Source organism: Podarcis erhardii (assembly GCF_964252035.2).
Source record: "Podarcis erhardii genome assembly, chromosome: 3".
Classification (NCBI taxonomy): domain Eukaryota; kingdom Metazoa; phylum Chordata; class Lepidosauria; order Squamata; family Lacertidae; genus Podarcis; species Podarcis erhardii.
Genome location: NC_138507.1, coordinates 92,238,020 through 92,259,467, shown reverse-complemented (window position 1 = coordinate 92,259,467; position 21,448 = coordinate 92,238,020). Strand labels below are relative to the sequence as shown.

At 41.5% G+C, this 21,448-nt stretch overlaps 1 protein-coding gene across 1 annotated transcript in view; it reads right to left on the bottom strand.

Moving 5' to 3' along the window:
• Positions 1-21,448, bottom strand: part of ITPKB (inositol-trisphosphate 3-kinase B) — an 86,187-nt gene that overhangs the window by 41,298 nt on the left and 23,441 nt on the right. The window lies entirely within an intron of this gene.

The following is a 21,448-nucleotide window of genomic DNA, read 5'->3' as shown; positions in this document are numbered from 1 at the left end:
GAAAGAGGTCACTGAATCAACATCTCTTCAACTTTTGATAAAGTGACTCCAAGGTTGTCATTTTTAGGATGACCCAATCTGCAGACAGGTCCTCAAATGCATGCAGCTGTGCCAATATAGCTTGCAGTACCAAAGTCAAATGGAAGAGCAGAGGGTTACGTGTGATGTCTCCAGAACCCAAGCCCAATATGATCATACCTAGCTGCCCAGTTCTGGCAGTGTGGCTCTGTAGCAGCTACAGCCCACCTTGCTGCAATAGTTATGTTCTCAACACAAGCACAACAGTGCTGTTTGTGACCTTATTGTGTGTTTTGTCTTTTTATTTTGTATTTTGATGCTGTGAATTACCCCGAAATCTTCGGGTGAAGGGTGGTACGCAAAGGGTGGTACGCAAATTTAATGAGTAAATAATGAAATAATTTATAGCATGTATTCACTGACAAGGCAGTTCATAGGACTGGGTTGCTAATCTCAAACAAAATCAAGGGAAAAAAATCAAAAATATATATTCTACTTTGATGCCAGAAGCTTAAAGTCAAACCTTTCCGCAGCCGATGATGTCTGCCCAATACCTAAATCTGACAATAGTGCAAATGCTAAAAAATTAGCAGTCACAGAAAAAGTAGCTGCAGGGCTGTTCTTCACACAGTACCACAGAGGCTCACAGTTAAATTATATTTTTAAGGTGATTGTGAGAGTCATAGCTTCGGAAATATCTTCACTAATTATAGCACAGAATAGAGTCTAAGCGAACTTGAATCCTCTCTTACCACTGAAAAAAACTTTACTTTCACCATCAGCTTGAAAGCACATGGTTCATTCACACACCGCAATACGTCCTTATTACAAACAACTTTGCGCTCTATACTAAAACTTATAACCAGTTGGAAAGTCTTTCATATTACAGATTTTATTGCACACATGGTTTGCCTGAGAAAACAAGCTTGCACTGAGGAATGGACACCACATAGTGGAAAAACTTCTTAATGAAAGTGGGTGCTGTCAGGTGCTCAGACACTTTTCAAACCCAGACAGCATCCTCTTTTTTGAGTGTTGTCCTTTTCTATTCAAAGCCCTTTTTGTCACATGTTGCCATTTACCCCATTCATATATCCATCTCGGGTGCTGGTCAGGACTTACAATGTCCAGTAACTGAGGAAAACTCCCTTACCTTGGATAAAATGCCTCTTGGGGATTGCTTCTGTCCATTGCTGCTGTCCCACCTTGACGCCTCTGGCACTGCCATGCAGCCTTCGTGGACAGTCTTTTTCTCTGCCCAGAATATAATGCACACCCTGGGGAAAACACTGCCAGCTCCACGTTGCCCCCTCTCTTCTATTAACACTTCAAGAAGCAGTGCAGAAAATGCAGTGCAACTTCTGGGCTTCTTGAGTAGCAATCTACCCAGGCTTTCATGAAGGTTTCCCACATCTGCTGGAAGGCGATTGGTTACTGCGACTCATCAGTTCTGCTGCTTAGTCACCTCTGTCACTCCAACCTGTGCCAAGTTGGAACTATTACTTCACTTCACAGCACATGCTGTACCAGTTAGAAGTTGGTTCCTGTAAACTAGTTGCTCCATTTCAAATCAAATCCTTCCCTCTCTTTCTGGACGAAAGCAACAAGCTTAAAGTTGTACAAATGATATGGTGAAATGCCGAAGATATGGAGACTGCTGACAGCAGCAAGGGGATGATGAAACCTTGCAAACATCTGGAGAAAGTCCCAAACTAAATAGAGACATTTATCCAACAGGCGCTAGTGTAATTATGTTTCTGAACATTCTCTGGGCAATAAAAGAACTCAAAAGAGCGTGTTATCACAGTGCAAAGTGACATGTTGTTAGAAAACTGCTTTTGTTTTGATTACGTGACGTCTTCAGATTACTGGATGCCTTTTGATACAAGAGAAAATTTCCCGGGAAGCCAAAAGCAGTGGGCTGGTTCAAGAAGAACACGCCCACTCTTCCTCCTTTTAGCATGACCTTACAACCAGCTTTGGAGGGCATATCAGTAGCTGTGCCACCACCACCTCACAAAGCATGACATTATACTGGAACTTTAGCAACTACATACCAGTCAGAGGCACACTGGCACGAGTGATTACAACTGAGTTCTTCAACATAAAACCATGAAAAAGGAGCAATGGGTTCATCTTCAGTCATCAGCAGTTTAGTGTAAGGCATCTTCATACGTTCCTAATAAGGCAGTAGCAAATTGGTGGAGTTGCACCAAGGGATGTGGGTTGCCCATTATAAATATTTGGGCTACCACACTTGAAAAAGATAAAAGGCATGGAGAAGCACTTCTCTGATGGTTAATGCTTTGTCTTCTTATAATGGAACTTCAAAGAACAAAGGAAAACAATTTAAATCTGTGAAAACTACAATAGGCTTTTAATGGTAAGAAAAAACTTTTAAAGACTAAAAACAGCTAACAGATGTTTGGCGTTGGTCTACCTTGGTACAGATAAACTATCACAGCACAATTCCATGTTTTTTCAGTATTGTCTTCTTTGAATTTCGCCATTGTGAGAAGAACACAATGAAACAGTGTTTTTCAGTAAAGCACAAACCATTTCCTTCATGTTTCCATCCATTATGCAGTTGCAGAAAATAAAATACCGTATTTATCCGTGTATAAGACTAGGTTTCCCCCCCTAAAAAATAATGTCAAAAATTAGGGGGTGTCTTATACACAGATACATCTCCCCCATTTTCTTAAATCTGAGTGCCCCAAAATAGGGGGCTTATAGAAGGAAAAAGATGGTAATTTATAAGCTTGGATCCACAGTAGCTCAACAATCCTAAATAAATATATGCACCCCTTGATTTTGCAACTTACTTCCATGTAAGTTCACCTGGGGGTGCATCTTTAGAATAAATACAACTACCCAGTTGCAAAATTTATATTCAAGACGTTGGTACATTCTACAAGTCATCCATGAGTCAGATGTTTGTGAGTGATTATGAAATCAAATCACCCAAGTGGGGTGATTTGAATCCTGGGTTTGCATTGTTCTATGGAACAAAATGACTGTCTAAATGAGCACATGGAAAGGCAATTGGGGTCATGCTCCTACAAATGCAAGGAAACTGTGTGAACAGAAACTATGTGCATCATGGATGAGTGAACACACAGAGACTCTGTGCAAGCAGGAATCTTGAACACAGGCAAGTCAAAGGAAAGGCTAGCAGGTGTGGCCCAGGTCCACACTCCATGCATTCAGTTAAGAAGATAAGAAGAGCCCTGCTGGATTAGCCTTATCAGGTCCAGACTCCTATTTCCCACTGTAACCAACCAGATGCTTATGGGAAGCCCAGAAGCAGGCCCAGGGTGGGGTGTGGGACAACAGCCCCCTCTCCCTGTTGCTTCTGATCATGGTAGGAACATATAACAATCATGACATGACCAATTATCATTTTATCCTCCATTACTACCTTTTAAAGCCATCTAAGATGAAGGACATCACCACATCTTGTCGTAATGTCATATTTCAATTATGCACTTTTTAAAGAAGCACTTCCCTGTCTCTCCTGAATATCCCACCATTCAATTGCTATACTTGTATACGAGTGAACGGGAGCATAATTTTTTCAATCCAACAAAGCCTGACCTGACGCATTTCTGCAAAGGTCAAATGAAAACTGGGCACATAAATGCCATTTTCACATAATGGATAATGCACATATGCTCCCTGACAAAAACAGAGGTTGCATCTTAATATACTGTCCATAGGCATTCATGTAAGACTGTGTGTCATTTGTGCACATGCAGATTTCTAATTCTCCTGCTGCTATCTGTACAGATCCTTATGTTGTTCTCTATTCAAAGAGAAACTACTCAGCAAAAGCATGTGCAGCCGCAGAAAAACAACATCCACTTTTGGTTTTCTAATGCCCTTCCCCTCCTCTTCATGCCGCTTACAGTTAACCGTGTGGGTAGGAGGCTTCCTTGCTTGCAATTTGGGTCAGTTCAAAGGGCTTCGAGACTAATGCAAATCTGAAAAGGAAACCCGTAACGTATGCCATTGCTAGGGGGATTGCATAAAAATGGCTTTATCTGTGTTGACGTGTTTGGCTTGGCTTGCTGCCACCAGAAAAAGGAAACACATGGTGCATCCCTGGCTTTTCTTTCGTAAGAGGAAATCACCTCCCATGTATGCAAAGTGGTGGAAATGCTCCCTCGCAGGCATTATATGGTAGCACAACACTTGCTTCCCTTAGGGGCCAAACTAGACACCACATGGGTGATGTAAGGCCAGGATCTGTAATTTCAAGTAATTCGTGGCACAACACAGCTGTTTTGATGATCATGGATATGGCAAATTAACCTTTTCTCACTCTCCTTTTCCTTTCTACCTCTGGATTTTGAGAGATTACACCTGCTGGAATACCGACACCATGTTCATGTGCAGAGGATAAGCCAGTTCAGCACTGCTTTCATACCTTCAGATTTCTGGCTGGGAGGAACAGTTTTCTTCCATATTAAACAGGATAAAGATCCTGCACCTTCCGCAGTAAACATCCGACTCAGTTTAATTTCTACAGCTATCAGGACACATTTTACAAAACCCGACAAGTCTGGGCTACATGTTAAGTACATTAGAATGGAAGACGGCCCCCAAACTCCACAGTGATGAATGGCAGTGGTACATTCCATGAAAACGGAAACCAGAAATGTGGATGCCAAGAAGGAACAGTACAATGGCAACTGAACAGCCCCTAATTGAGAAACTGAAATCCTGGGCCTGCTCCAATGGAAAATTTATAACAGAAAAGCAAACTATCTTCCTTCAGATAAACACACTTCTTATCATGCCTTCTAAAGCCTCTAAGTCAGGTCTAACCCATCTATTGCTTCTGTCCTGATGCTCTCCTATCTGCCAGCTGTGATGCCGGATGGTTCTGATATAAAATTAAGGCCTCATGAACACTTGGTTTCCTATCCCCCTCACACATTTGCTTTTGTTACATAGGATAAGAATCTACATTCTACTGTGAATTATAACAAGAATTAAGGAGCTTGGTTTCTATCAGAGCTCCTGTGATGTGCTAGCTATTGCATGGGTCACAGACTGAGGAGACAAAAGTTCAAATCCTTGCTCAGCCACAGGGCTTTTGGGTGATCGTAGGCCGCTCACTAGCTCTCAGTCTAACCTATTTCACGGAGTTACTGTGAGGAGATTCATGTATGACACTCGAGGAAGTGGCAGAACAAATGCAAAAAAAAAAAAGTATGGAAAGTTCACATTTGATTACAGGATCCACAGCTTAGTGCAGTGCTTTGCATGCAGGAACTCTGAGGTTCAATCCCCGACTTCTCCAGGTGTTTGTCTGTTTGTTTTAAAACAGAGTAGCAGATAACATCTCTACCTGAGACCCTGCAGCATTTTCAAGAACCAGTGGTTCTCCTGATGTTGGAACTACAACTCTCATCATCCCTGACCATTGGCCCTGCTGGCTGGAGCTGGAGTCCAGCAACATTTGGAGGGCCAAAGGCTCCCAGTTCCCACCCTAGGGAGATGCTGCGAGTCAGAGTAGACAATGCTAGGCTAGGTGGACAGTTACTCGGGCATGGTATAAGGCAGCTCTCAACGTTCCTTTGCATTTAAGAGATAACAACATTTGACCTTCAACAGGAAGAAGCTGTTCAGGAGGAATAATGCAGCAAAGCTTTTGAAATGGGTTATCTTGGCATGAAAAAGCTATATACAGAATTGAAATTACAAATTGTTGCCATTGACTGGTGCTTTTACTCACATGACCTTTGACTACAACTTTCCTTCTCTCTGATCTTTAAAAGTAATCCTATGCAGCCATTCCCACAAGCCAAACTCTTTCTTTCTTTGTTTTTAACATCAAGTTAGTCATATACGTGAAACCAATCTACTGTTTTTTAAAAGCCCCATCGTTTCTTACTGCTGCCACTCATTTCAGCTTTGTTAGAATGTCAGGCTGATGATTAGTCAAAATCAGCAGGCAAAAACAACTAACACTCTGTAGTAGCAATGGCCCATGTGAGTGTGACCAGACCCTGGTCAACATTTCCTGTTGAGCTGCTCCTGAGATAGAAACTGCAATTAAAACAGTTGACTAGAGATTTCAAGTTTGAGTCATTCTGACAGTTTGGGATTCTTATTTTTTAAAAAAAAAATTAAAAGGAAGAAAAGTAATCACAACCTCAATTCCTTCCATGCTAATGAGTCAAGTGTGCAGCAGCTAAGAATGTGAGGTGTAAAGGAAGGAAAGTCCCAAGGAAAGTTCAAATGTCACCTCAGCACAAGCTCACTAGAGGTGCTTCCAGATCATGGCTAATCTCTTCTGCCTGTAAACTGCAAGAAGAAATGAAATTAACTTCTTGCACTATTGAGGGCATTATATTTTCAGCGTTCTGTGGGGCTGACACAGCTGTACAGACAGAGAAGGTATAAGTAACCTGAACAGCCATTCTTTAAATAATCTGTTTTAATTCTTCTCTTTGGTGCTCTAATGGTTAGGATTTGCTGTGCTCACTGCCCAGTCAGGGAATCGTTTTTTTTTGGGGGGGGGGCCTACCTCAGTGGCAGAGTGTGTGCCTTGCAAGCAGAAGGTTGCAAGTTCAATCCCAGGCATCTCCAGGTCTGATTGGGAGAGGCTCCCACATGAAATCCTGGAAAAATGCTGCCAGTCCGTGTAGACAATACTGAGGTAGATGGACCAATGGTTTGACTTGGTATAAGGGTTTTTGTTTTTTGTTTTTTCATTTTTGCTATAGTGCTTACTTGTTGCAGCCACAGTTGTCTAATAACTGACATGATGAGTTTTTATTATTATTATTATTATTATTATTATTATTATTATTATTATCAGCTGCAAAACAAAGTGTTGGTTTGGACCTGAATAAATCATACTGAGGGTAGACTCACTGAAATCAATCAACAAGTTTTTAGATTGGAAAAAAATAGCTATTTTTTAAATAGGGGGAAAACCCCCAGTTTTCTAATCATTTATTTAATTAGCTTGATAACACTCTTCAGTTTAAGCACTATTATTTTAATATTTTTATAGAAGACATTGCTGGAGTGCTAATATTTAGTGCTACTTTTTTAAAAATAAAGAATAGAATGGTGTCCACCAAAAAAGGGGCCAGTTTCACACATGAAAACCACATCTCCTGAAAAGACACAAAAATAGCACTAAGGATCATGCATATTAGTTGAGAGTGCACTGGCGTTCCATTTCCCCTCTTCAAACAAGGCAGGTTTTCTGTGGTTTAACTAAGGTGGGGCAGTTTCACACTATACATCTAATGTGGTGTCAGCCTAGGAGAAAAGATCCTGGTGTACACACCACCATCCTGCCCTCAAAGATGCATTGTTCCCATCCACCAATCTGGACAGACCTCTGTATCATCTCTACATTCCTCCTGGACAAGTATTCATGGTGGACCCTCCCCGTTTGGCAGAGGTTTTGGGCAGGGCACAATAATAACCAGATAAACTCAATGCACACTTAACTTGGAAGTTAGCCCCATTGTACACAGCGGATTACTCCCAAGTAAATACGCATAGGATAGTGTGATCGGTGCCTCAGCCACATGCACACAGTAAGTAAGCCAATGCATTATAGTAAAATTTGCTTGGAACACCTTTATTAGTGAGGAGGAATTTGCAAACACTGTAAGACCGAAGAACTCTATCCTTGATCCTCCCTCAAATGGAGTCACTAAATGTAGTCAATGCACAGAAGAAATTATTTAATGCTATTGACTTCCCAGTGTGAAAGCTCTTAAAAGCAGAGGAAATGAAGAGTGAGAGAATGAGGTAACTTGGAAAAAAAGAATTAACTCGAGAATAATATATTGCACATAGCTGAACCAGCACATTATATGGAATTGGCAAGATCATAGCTCCTACATCTGAAACGAATCATTTTCCACTTATATAATAAGTGAGGCACTGAAGAGTGAAAAGCTTCATGATCTATGCCCACAGTAATGCTAGACTGAAAGTGTTTGCAAATGCATTTTCTCCATTTAATGGTTGGCATTTAATTAAAATTCCTTATAAAAGAACCATGGTACCGCTTTACCGTACCATGAACTTTAAATGAAAAGCAGGCTGTTCCCAGAGAAAATCAACAGAGATTTTAATAGTGTATATATTAGTAGTGTTACATTTACTGAAGCTGGACTGTAAATGCAAGATGAATGGAACAGAAGGGGTCAGTGCTGGGAGTGAGGCCAGGGAAAGCAGACTGGGGGAAATTACTTGGTACAGCTTGATGGTCATTAATGACTGGCGCAGTCTGACAATACGGGGTTCAAACATGGGGTTCTCAGATCCATGTAGAATCAGAATCATAGCTCCCATGATTCTCGGTGTCCTCAAATGTGCACATATCATCATTCAGGAATGTTGGGAACCACGAGAACTACATTTCCCACAGTTCCAAGCATGCTTAGGTTCCATTGCAAATGCTTAATGAAAGGTCCATGGCCAATAAGAGATCTCAACGAGGAGCTGCAACTTCTCTTTCAGGGGTGTTTTCATTAACAGAAGGCAACTGATAATGTTATGCCCTGAACACTCTTAACATATATTTTGAAAAGCTGTGAGGGTGTGCAGGCAAATCCTGAGATATAAACTGATGTGGCGACCCTCACCTGGGAGGGTGGCTCAATACACACATGCCATCCAAGCTCAAGAGCTTCCTCAACAGCTGTTTTTCAGCCACTTGAAAACACTTCTTCTGCAGACCCTGTGCAACCATCCAGAAAAAGAACCTTGGTACTCTCTGGAAGCCCAAGCTGCCATGCAATAAATACCACTGGACCTAAGGGATAACTTTACAAAATTGCAAGTGACTTAACCTTTTATAAATCCAAATCACACAATGAGGTCAAGGTGGGTCAGGGCAGGTGCCATATGCAAACACCCACCAGACTGGTCTTCCCTTCTCAGATATTTTCATATGGAAATCAGGGAAATATTATGAAAATATTTGTGGATGTCAACTTTCTAAAAATAAGATCCAATGAATGTATAGTAGATGATGCCCAGCAAAGAGATGTACTAGAACACTAGTTTTACGAAGCTTTTAAAAAGTTTTATAATCTTGCTTCACCTTTTGTCTACTGATGTTTCTTCTATCCTTGTTCCATGGAGAACCATATTTCAGTTTTTCAGCCTATATTCTATCTTTCCTACCCCTTATTTGTACTTGTCATTCCTTGAATTTGTCTTTCTTTGTCTTTTCAGTGAGTGTTCTTTCTCTCTCTCTCTCTCTCTCTCTCTCTCTCTCTCTCTCTCTCTGGCGCAATCACAATCTCACTTTTTCTTCAGCCATAATCCACCCGGACTACCCCACCAGTGCAAGAACTGCTTTTATTTACAGCAGCTGTTCACTTGCCAAAGAGGTTTAATCAGAAGTTCTAAACTTTTTACTTTCTACTTAAAGTGACTTTGCAGATGAACACAATACAAATCATTGTAATAAATGCTAAATTCCTGGACAGTCCTCACCTCCCTCTCTGTTTTCTTCTCATTCTTTGCTATCCAAACCTTTTACTAGCACACTGACTTAAATGTACACCCACACATTCAAAGGGGCCAACCGAGCATGCACACTAGCTCCAAACCAAACGCACCCACACACTTCCCTTCCTTCAGCTATAATCTTGTGCACCTACCCACATGCCGCACACTCCATCTTCCTCTCTCGCCCCCCACCCCCCGGTATGCACATGTACCATGAGATGAATGGAAATTTAAAGGCTGGTAGTTTGCTAACATGGTGTTCTTTTAGACTATTCCCAACCACAAGAAGTGCTAATGCGGAATCAGAAAATGCCAGAAATCCCTCTTCGATCAAACACCGATAATGTGTTGGCACTCCTTCATTTCACAATACCACTCATTCCTTAAGGTAGCTTTTAAAAAACAGGGGTTTTGTCACACAAGACTTCAGAACACAATCCTGTTTTTAAACCATTATAAATGTAGACAGAGACATCCAAGTTGAAGCACGGGACTGGGTGTGATGCTTTCTCTCATTGCAAAGCAGCAAGGGAGCTTGTAAGGACAAATGACTAAGCAGGAAAAAGAAGTGATTGTAAGAAAAATGTCGTTGCTCAATTGAAGCACAAGCACGGCGGGCTGCTTCTGTTCAGACCAAACTGTATTCGGCAGAGACACGGAAATGGTCAAGTCATATCAGGCCAGCTATACTCACATCAAGCCATCCTATACTTGTTCGGAGGGACTGCAAAGTACACCTTTCAGACTCTCTCCCCTCCTACAAATAAACTTTCTGAACTCAATAAGACTCTTGATCCACAAGGGAACTTTGTGACTGTATTCCATGGCATCCCAGTTCTCAAAATTGGAGGAAAGCATATCTGAGGAACTGACAGGGCTGCAAGAAAGGGCTGCACAGTTATTAACAGAGGAAGCCTGCTATGAGCCTCTTGTCTTTTGAGCTGTGTTGTGCAGCCCCCAAAAGCAGATTCTTCCCCACCCCTTTCTTCTCTTAACACCCTTCTTATTTATTTTATTCATTTATGAATCACCTTTCATACGAGTCTCAAGGCAATTTACAAACATACAATAGCAGCACCTGTACAAAACAGCAAAACAACTAAAGGTAGGTTTTTTTAATGGTGCAAAATAAACATCTCCTATAGAGAGACCTTTTCATCCTGCTGAAAAAGCTCACCGGACTGAAATGTCTTCAATTGTTTCTGCAAAGGACAAATATTAGGTGCCTGTCCACAGCAGGGATGCTGTGCCACAGAACAGGGGCAATCACACTGAAAGCCCTGCTCTGCGTTGGCGTGGAGTGTGCTTCTGATTGTTTTAGCTAACTTCAAAGAAGAACTCTGGCACGCAACACAGTGAGCTACTGGGTATGTAAGGTCCTGAGCTTGTGGAAGTAACTGTCATGGCCAACGCTTCAGAGCCTTGGAAAAGCAGCTTTATTCACTGCGGCTTGTTAAAAGTCTGGAGGCTGATTATTATCTGAATTTTCACCTGGCTGCTTTCTATTTGTATTGTGTGCTGTTTTGACAATAAGGTGTGGTCCTTTCCTCTGGAGCAAAGTAACCTCTCTGGAATGGAACTAAAAACAAGCCTGTAAATCGTGGAGAGAGGTAAGTGCCTCAAACCATTTTCCTGTATGCTTAAGGAAGATCCCAGCAACAGAAATTTTGTTCCTTTCTCATTGCAAAAAGAGAGAGCATCCCACCGTTCTGCCACCACAGGATCATGGATCTTTGCTTCTGGGATACAATAGCTAGCCAAGTTCCAAGTGCTTTCCTTTATTCAGAACTCTTCACCAGAACTCTTAGTCCCAGAAAGAATTAGGATGCTCAAGTCCCAGGCTCAGCCTCTTCAATATTTTAAGTTACACCCTGCCCTCAATTTGACATGCAGAAGGGCTGCTGCTCACCCATCCTCACCTCTCCCCGCTCCAATCACCCCACTGGGATCCCTTGTCTCCCATTAACAATAAGTCTTTTCTCCATGCAGTAGCTCTACTGTTTCTGAGCACCAGAAGTCTAAAAGCAGGGGCTGACTTCTGGAGTTGCTGAGTTCATCACTACAAAAGGTGCTCTACACTAGACAGCATAAGACAACCCTCTCTCCCCCCAAAAATTCAATCTTTGGGCCCTATACTTGAAAGTGCAGTAATTTTGAAATATCATACTACGGCTTTGTTGTTTTGAAATGCCCTGAAACCATTTTTTCCCACTAAGTGTCATGCTAGATGGTTTCTTAAACTACTTCCTGTTCCAGAAACAAGAGGAGCAATTACGAATGAATTCAAAGCTTTTTTTAGAAAGACAGAAATATCTTAGAGAGACTGTTTTTATTTATGTCCTTAAAATTATGCCTGCACATGAATTTGGGAGGCATACCAGAACATACCCACAACCTGAACTGCAGCGAGGCAAAGGGATTGCCAGATCCAGACTAGAGTACTCAATACGTGCATTGTTGTGGTTCATTTCCACTGTGCAAACACATGTTTGCACAGCCTGCCCTTTCTCTCCATGCAGTTGTCTGTCATGAGCATGTGTGGCATGCTCATGACAGACAACTGCATGAGTGCAAGGGCAAGAGGCCAAAGAGGTTTCCCCTGTAGCTCCAAGGACTATTGGAAGGCAATTCACGAGGAGCAAAAGGATGGCTGGTGGCCTTTCCCCTTTGGTTTGAGACCACAGCAGGAAGTCTAGTGGTGGGGACCCTGGCCCCAATCCAGACACTTTCCAGATTAAAATATGTGACTACTACTAGCATGAAAATCTAGCATGGAAAATCTAGCATGGAAAATATTATTGATATTATCGCGTAATATTATTTATCCAGTTAATTATAGCAAGCAAATGTTCTAAATGTGCTAATTAGATTTGTTGTAGGCAGTGCTATATGTCTGCACATCTCTCTCTGGCTCCTAGGAAAACACTAGCTATTCCGGATCAGCATCATCGGTCGTTATAATTCAGAATCATATCTGAGCTATTTAATTAAGTGTTTTGCATTTTATGAAGCTGCTAGCACAGCGTTTTGCATTTCAGTAAAAGTGTATCCAATGGGTGGCAACCTTAAATTCCGTTCTACACATGCCAGCTTGGGAGTAATGTCATTGGGCAAAACAGGATTTATTTCTGGGAAAACATATTCAGAATCACATTGGAAGGAGTATTATACTGCCTGCACTGAACGCTATCAGGCTGCAGAATAACAAGGTAGGCTGTAACGGAGACACTTGCACAGGGCTTCCACTCTTTGTCGTAGGCTGGTTGAAAAGAAGACCTATAGACCTTGCTCTATGCCCAATATCTTCAAAACTAATGAACTCTAGGACCTCTTAGTGTCTTGGTGTGACCGGTGTTTTGTTTTGTTGGGCAACCGCAGACAAAGTGTGTTGAACGCAGCACATACCAAGCAATTTCCAAAGGTCAATTGGTGCTGAGTTCATTAAGTTCACATGGCAAGTTTAGCCTGTGGCAGTGCTACTGAAAGCAGAAGTGAAGGATGCAGAACAGCAGTTACCTTGGGATGAAAGAGTCAGATGACTAGAAGGGCTGCAGCTTCGTAGGCAGAGTGCATGGTTTTTATGCGGGAGGTCTCGGATAGGCCTAGGGAAGACCCCTGCCTGAAATCCATAGAATGGCACAGTTGGAAGGGACCACAAGGGTCATCTAGTCCTACCACCTGCAATGCAGGAATCTTTTGCCCAATGTGGGGCTCAAACCCATGACCCAGAGATTAAGAGACTCATGCTCTACCAACTATTCATAATCCTACCCTATAGTGGTTTTCCAGAGCTTTCCAAGTCTAATATTGCCTTTAAAAATTAATTGCCACTTGGTCTTCATGCTAGCTATTTAGTCTCAAGATCAGGACTTCTGCAAATATCTTATCATCTACCCCCAGAAAGAGGCACTGGGTAGTAGCCCCAAGGACAGTGTTTTCCTGTTTTATAACCTTAATCAGAGGTAATATAAACAGAGCTGGTCTCCCACTCACTCTTTATTTTAAAATACAGTGGTATCTCGGGTTAAGAACTTAATTCGTTCTGGAGGTCCATTCTTAACCTGAAACTGTTCTTAACCTGAGACACCACTTTAGCTAATGGGGCCTCCCACTGCCGCCATCGCACAATTTCTGTTCTCATCCTGAAGCAAAGTTCTTAACCTGAGGTACTATTTCTGGGTTAGCAGAGTCTGTAACCTAAAGCGTCTGTAACCTGAAGCGTCTGTAACCCGAGGTACCACTGTAGTAATTTTGGAATTTTTTTCCCTCACGGCAGGATTCTTTTGGTGAAGGGTAACAAACACATAAAGCATAGCCAGTCTGTCTCAGCCCTCCTATATTTTCCTTAGTTATGAACCTCTCACCATGTTTCATTGAGAAAATGCTCTGTAAATTTTTTCCCCCATATAGTTATCACCAGAGCCTAGATGATATGGCCAACCCTCCCCTTCAAGTGAGCAAACAGGAAGGCAAAGTTTGTTTTGTTCATCGTTGGGCTCTACTTTTTTTGTCACCTGTTTCCTCCCTGGGCCCTGAAAGAGCAAAGCAAAATCTATTTAATATGTGTATGTCCTGTCTCTCCTTCTCAATCAACAAAATTCATAATTTCCATAAAAGGCCACTTAGCATATAATTTTAATTATATTTTAATTCCATTCCATACTGTTCCAAAGCATAAGGAGGACAAATAGGTGTCAAGAAACACTTTCAGGCCAATTCTAATTAGTTCAAGGATAAGCCCGTTGAGTCTGATTCTTAAGTTTAGTTAGATGCATCTCAGGGGAACACTTTTTGGACAAGCTACATTCTGTAACATTTTCCACAAGTCTTTCCATAGGAGTCAATCCAAAAAGCCACCCATGGATACAAATCTGTATGTTGGAACAGGTCCTCAGCGAAACTGAACAGAACAGCAAATACTTTCAATTTCCTCTCCCTCTCTTCCTCCGTCTCTGTAACTGGAAAGTATGTTGTTTGCTCAAGTTATGACAAAGCACTAGCTCACTGCCTGGTATTGAATGTCCATCTAGCAAATCAGTTGAATAGCCCTACTGTTAGTGTCTGAAGGAATGAATGGTTTGCCTCCTGGCCACATGCAGAATTCAGACCTTCCTGCAGATTTCCAAAACTGATGTCTGGCTGCTGTGAGTTAGGGCAATTATTTTCTCTAAATGTACATGTGTAGTTCCACTTCTTAAGGAGCTGTTCAAGTCATCCAACACCCCGCATCCACAACTATTTATTACTTCATGCCACAACGTGATTCAGTTTCAACGGTAGTCAAGCTATGTTGTCCTCAGTTTAAGCTGTAGCCCTTCAGTAATAATAATTTAATAATAATTTATTGCTTATACCACACCCATCTGGCCAGACCTCCCCAGCCACTCTGGGCAGCTTCCAACAGAATATTAAAAACACAATAAAACATCAAACATTAAAAACTTCCCTAAACAGGGCTGCCTTCAGATGTCTTCTAAATAATAACAGGATGGCATTAGATCAGAGGTATGCACTGAACAGCCTTTTATGTTGCATCTTAAAGGTTGACAACCTTATTGGTCCTGTGGGCACCTTTGCAAACTGGAAAAACTGCTTGGGACACAACACACACACACTTTTCTTTCAAGACCAATTTCAGCAGGGAGGGAAGAGAGAACAGGTACCAAACAAACCCTGCCAGTAGGCCAGAAATTTACTGCCTTTTCCAGTGGCCTTTCTGTTATGTACTGAAGTTCTCACCCTGGGCCAGCAGGGGGATACTGTAGATAGTTTTCACTCAGGTCCACATATGCAAATAAGGGATTGAAAGTGACGTTCAGTGATTGGATAGTTACAGGAAATGGTTACTGTTGCGTTCTAGTGGAGCTCTATATAAGCAGGCTGGCTGAACCCTTCAGTTCAGTTCTGTTCTGGCCTGTGAATAAACAAGAGCTGTTTGAAGAATCGCTGTGTCGTCTGATATGTTCACCCACAACTTAATACTTTCTTATGCCTATCTATCTATCTATCTATCTATCTATCTATCTATCTATCTATCTACATACAGAGAGAGACAGATGCTAAAAGGACCTTATGTGTGCACATATACCATCTCAAACAGCAGGAGCTTTTAGATTATAAAAATAAGCTCAGGGCTATAACAGGCATATGGTAAATCCATTCTGACCCGAAAGTACTGAACCTGAACTGCCAACCTACCACTTTCTGCCTCCAATAGAATCATAGAATTACAGAATCGTAGAGTCGGAAAGGATTCTGAGGGTCATCTAGTCCAGCCCGCTGCAATGCTGGAATCTCAGTTGAAGCATCTATTGCAGATGGGCATCCAACCTATGCTTCAAATCCTCCAATGAAGGAGAGTCCACAACCTCCCGAGGGAGTCCGTTCCACTGCTTCTGTCCAGCAATTTGTAAGAAAAGGGGACCATTTCTGTTTGAAAAATCAACGTATATACAATATGTCAATCATCTGGTGAAGTACAACTTGTCTCTGTGCCTATGACTATTTCTCCAATTACACAACAGGATCATATATATGCAAAGGGAAAGCTGTACTGTGTATGGTTCCAGCATAGTGCACAGAAAGGCTGCTATGTCAAATATTTAGAGCAAGCACTGACAGGTCTGTTGTTGTTTTTAACCACGAACATCCTTTTCAGATGTTGACGAAAGGATTCACTTTGGTTCCTATATTGGGGTGTTGACATGAAAGCTTAAGAAGAATGCCAAACTTTTCCCCTTTTGCACTGGCACACACATGATAAGATTTCAGCGTGCACACAGGCAAACATGTGACATGCTTACAAAATCTGACACGTAATGGTGTGGCATCAGATCGCCAAATCTAATACTAGCTGCAACATTCTGGACAAAGCGTGAAAGCATTGGAGTTGTTTAAACTACTGTACTTTTTCATTTGGCTTTTTAAAAAGTTGTTTCATTTTAGAATCTTTTAAACTTGCTTTGAAATCATTATCCGCAGTTGATGTTGAGTGCACAGGCCTTTGGAATGGCAAAAAAGAACCACCTGGGCTGAAATAAATCAAAAGAAGCCCAAACCCATGGATATTTACTCCTGAGTAAGTCCAAAGGTCTAAACTGGTGCTTTCTCATAGACACCTGTACATACAGTTACAGACTGAGGCAACATTTCATATGGTTCTGCATACATTTCTGTAAAAAAAAAAAAAGTTGCTTTCAGAAGCAGCTTGGACTGCAATCATAACACCACTTAGCTGGGAATAAAACTCATAGAATCCATAAGGACTGACTTCAGGTTATTCAATATGATTTTTTTATTGCCCATTGCAAGCCAGGGTTTTGTGAGTTTTCCTCATCTATTTTCAAGACCTTCTTTTTATATTTTAAAAATGGGAGCACAAACCTACACAGCATAACAAGGCAAAGGGCTCCTGTATCTTTAAGTTAAAGCTTCCTTCTTGCAATTTCTGTCCTTTTATTGCTTCCTGTTAAGGTCAGGAGCAGGATTACCATTGAATAGCCTGCTAATTGCCCCTTGAACAGCTCCTCTTACAAAGCAACCCTAAGTGTCTCCTCTCAGAGGTAAGTCCTACTAAATTAAATTTGGCTCACTCCCAAGAAAGTAGGTTTAAAATTACAGCCTTGATGTTAGCTTTACTAATTAATTACTAAAATTAGTTTTACTAATTTTCTCTCATATAGATATATATAGATATTCTGCTTCCAACTGAGGAAAAGCAGCGCTTCAGCAGTAAAAGGTGCTGGTGTTGAAGCAACACGAGACTGCTCTTCATTTATATATCTTACTTATTATTTGCAGACTTCTCTTGTAATCCCTTCTAAAGTCATGGTTATTGTTTCTTGTTCCATTTCCATGCCAAATTGCTGTTTGATTTTCCATGTGAAATTATTAAAGGATCAGATTGTTTATCTTATCATTTATCTCTCCCTGTTTGGTTTCCTACTGGTAGGCTCTGATGGAACGGGAAGGAGAATCGTAATTCAAGCTCCTTTCTGTATTATCATTAAAGACTGTTTAAAATTATTACTTGCAATCTGTAAACGCTGCTGACTCTTTGAATCTGAGATTTATTACAGAAAGCATAAAATGCTACAACATGTCATTGGATTAAGCAGCCCTGATTCAGCTCCAGATGTGGAAGAAATACATAACAAGAAATCCTACGGAATTAGGCATTTTCAGACTGAGGTCATCAATTGCCATAGAGAAGATAAAAACAAATGTAGTTGAGCCTGGAAAGAATGCTGCTAAAATTGGAAAAACATTTAATATGAGTAGCCTACGGGTACAATAACACCATACTGTAACTTAAGAAAATCCCGCAGCACAAAGCATACCAAAAGGATTGCAGACTTAGCTTTTTAGTTTCTGGATCTCCAGGAAATCATAGCTTCCCTTCTTTCTTTCCTCCTCTGAGATTTGCCTTCCCAGTTCCATAGGGTCAAGCACTTCTGCCCATGTGCCCTATAGAAACTATTGTATAAATTGTGCTATTACGGCTTCATGGAAGAAGAAAGCAGCATAATAAGTTTATTCATTGCCCCCCTTACCAAAAAAAAAAAGCTTCTGGCAATGATAAACTATAGAAAGTACAACTGAAACTTAACCAGCTGTTACTATTAGTAAGTGGTAGTTATATATTTGCATAGGTGGTAGGAGCGTGTCTGAATCACAATGATAGATCATGGATTTCCATTTGCAACTTGTCAAACAAGCTGCACTTGCTAGAACAGGAAGACATTTTCTTATGATGCACATAACCATTTTGGAGCAATACAACCATGCAGTAAAATTGCTTCTTACGCTATCTCGGTGGTGTTCCGTTTCCAGAAAACAAGACACCCAATTCACAGGGCAATTTCTTAATATGGCAAAAGTCACCAGCTGTGAATGGGGGGACAAGGAGAACTGAAGGAGAAAGAAACTGCCCGACAGCATCACAGAGCGCTTGCAAGAGGGTAAACAGAGAACTGCAGAAGGAATGTGTCCCTTTCCTCAAGGCTGCTGGCACTTATCAAACTGACTGGAAGACTCAGCACCATGTCAGCAGAGTAATGTGTTGCTATAGGAGGAGTCTTCTCTTGTGATTGTGGGGATGGCTGCTACATTGGCCGTGTTCAAGCAATAGTTATATTGGGGCACACAAGATTTTCAAGACGTTTTTGGCAACCAAAACCAACCATTTTGTTTAGTGTGGTGGCATGGCAATTGTGCATAGCTTTGAAAAGAAAAGGTTTGGTGGTTCTGGACAGGGGTCTTTTTAACTTATCAAATGTTAAATGGAAAAGGTAAATCCAAGCCAAATGGGGATGGCGGCATATTGATGGGCACTGCAAAGAAACCCAACAACAACCAACCCCTGCCTGAACTGCACTGATTCCATAATGAGCAGTTATGAACTCATTTGCACACATCCTTTGTCTAGGCAAGGAGTTACTGAGCAGAGAACAGGGTCTCTTTCTTTACCCCATTAGCTTTTATAGGAACCAGCTGCCACTGAAATTAACCCATTTAAAATGTAAGGATTTGACTCCAAGCACAACACTTAGTAAATATCACAACATGACCAAACTTTACTTTAGTTCCTATTTGGCAAATGTCGATCAGAGGGCTATTTGTTGTTGCCTTTCCAACTAACCAACAGTGTTTTATTCTCCTTGTTATCATCAGAAGCATTATAGGCCATAATAAATGGGAAAGCAGCTTCTCTGCAGGCATGATGGAGGTAGCCTCTTCTTTTTTAAGTTAGAGGACTTGTTCTGAGTTTTGGAGCATGCACTTCCTATTAAATTCTCTGCATCTGCAGGCAGAATCAGGGAAGACGCCTGTATGAAACGCTGGAGGGAGAGCCACAACACTGAGAAGGGAGACCAATCTCATGATCAGTATAAGGCTGATTCCTGTTTCTAGAGTGCAACAAATGCAAAGAGCTTTAAAAAAGGAAGGGTGTCCAAGGCAATTCTGCTGCACTGATAAAAATTTCTTCCTGGGTAGGATCTTGCTGAGATGGAGAGGTCTCATCGCACATGCTGGGAGGGTGGGTTGTTCTTAACACGGCTGGCTACATATGTGGACATATGTATTCATCTACATGTTATGTGCCTGTTTTAAGTTACAAAAACTATTGCTGTGGCAAAGAAGCATAAACACACCACTTGTTATGGGCACTGTCCCAAAGGACCCTGTGCCAATCCCACTAAAATGCACACATCTGTAATTGTTTTGGATTTTTCCTAGTATTCTTTGAAGAAATGCAGAAACCTCTACATGGCCAGATTTTCACATTAGCCGTGAACCGTTTTATGCACTGCTCCCACAAGGCCCTGTTAGCTTGAATCTACTCTGAAGGCTCAGCTTTGTAGCCGACGTTTATGGGCATTTCTGCCAACATGAAGCAATCACAGCCAGTGGCCTACACATTCATTACTGTACCTGGTATATGCTGTAGTAACTGGCTTTAATGAGATAGCGGCTACTGCACTTGTGTTCATGGCAATCATGCAGAGCTGGCCCTACTGTTAGGCAGAGTGAGGTGGCCGACTCAGGCGGCCAACTCAGGCGGCAGATGCTGAAGTGGCAGGGAGCAAAAGCAAGATGCTGGTCAACAGATTTCCAGCCATGTGGTCTGTCCACCACTCCCTAAGCCAACCTACTACCCTCAGGTGGAGCGGAAGCCACCATTCCCTCACTAGTGTTGAAGTAAGACTCAGTTGCCAGTCTGTGTTCTACACTGAATGGGAGGGGGGCATCTTCACATTTACCTCAGGCAGCAAAAATATCTTGGGCCTGTTGCGATGTCATAGTTAACTATATTTTTCATGATGTGGTTTTGGTAATGTTTGGGCCTTCCTTTTAACATCTCACCCTCAACATGTTGGCTCTCCTACAAAGTAATTTCCAGAAAACAGTTAATTTCCCCACAGTGACTGCTGAATTCTAACACGTGTGTGTGGAATCTTGTTTGGGCTCCATCCATCTAAAACTAGTGAGAATAACTAGATGTATTCAGCCACCAGAACATAAACATGAACTTTGAGAATTATGCAAGACTGAGTTAGGCCACTGTGGCATTTTATAGCACATCCAGGTGCCAAGATAATCAAGAGTGTGACTTCACTGCCACACAATGACTAAACATTAGTACTGAGCTAATGTTTTCACTAAACATTTAGAACATAAACCTGTTCTAAAACAAGATAGCAAACTGGCAGGCATGGAAATTATGGCACCAGTGCTCAGTGGTGTTTTATGTCTTCACTTATTCTAGTGTACAAAAGAAAGATTGAGATTGTAATTTCAGCTACTGTGTATTTTAATTCTCTGAAGTTTCTAGGTTGCCAACTAATAACAGCTGGTCTCTATTTTAAAGAAATGTTTTCTTTATGGTGATTCCTTTAATGAATTCCTAGCAACTTGTGTTACTTACTTTAAAATGTTGGGGGGGATTAAAACGGTAATTTAGAAAGAGATAACTCTTTTTCAGGGGCATAACAACAATGCACATTATGAATGGAAACACTGGCTGCCAAAGATCAACATCCTGACCCAAATGAGTTCCACCCTTTATACTGAGCCACCACCCTAGATGTGTTTTCAAAATGCAAACTTAGGAAGTCTTCTCTCAGTCAGTCAGAGCTTCCTCCAACTCCATTTTCCCCGAGATACACATTGATGACCATTTAAAAAAATACAGAGGTTACAAATCAGAGAAAGGCCCCCATCCTCAAAATTGCACTGGGCTCCTTCTGGGATATATCACCACAACCTTATTTCAAAACATTGTTATTTTTATCTGGAGTAGAGAGGCAGGAAGCAGAGGCAGGCAGTAGCCCAAACTTCCCCAATCTGGTGCCCTCCAGAGGTTTTGAGCTGCACCTTTCACTATCCTTGCTCACTGGCCCTGCTGCTGGAGCTGATGGGAGCTGGG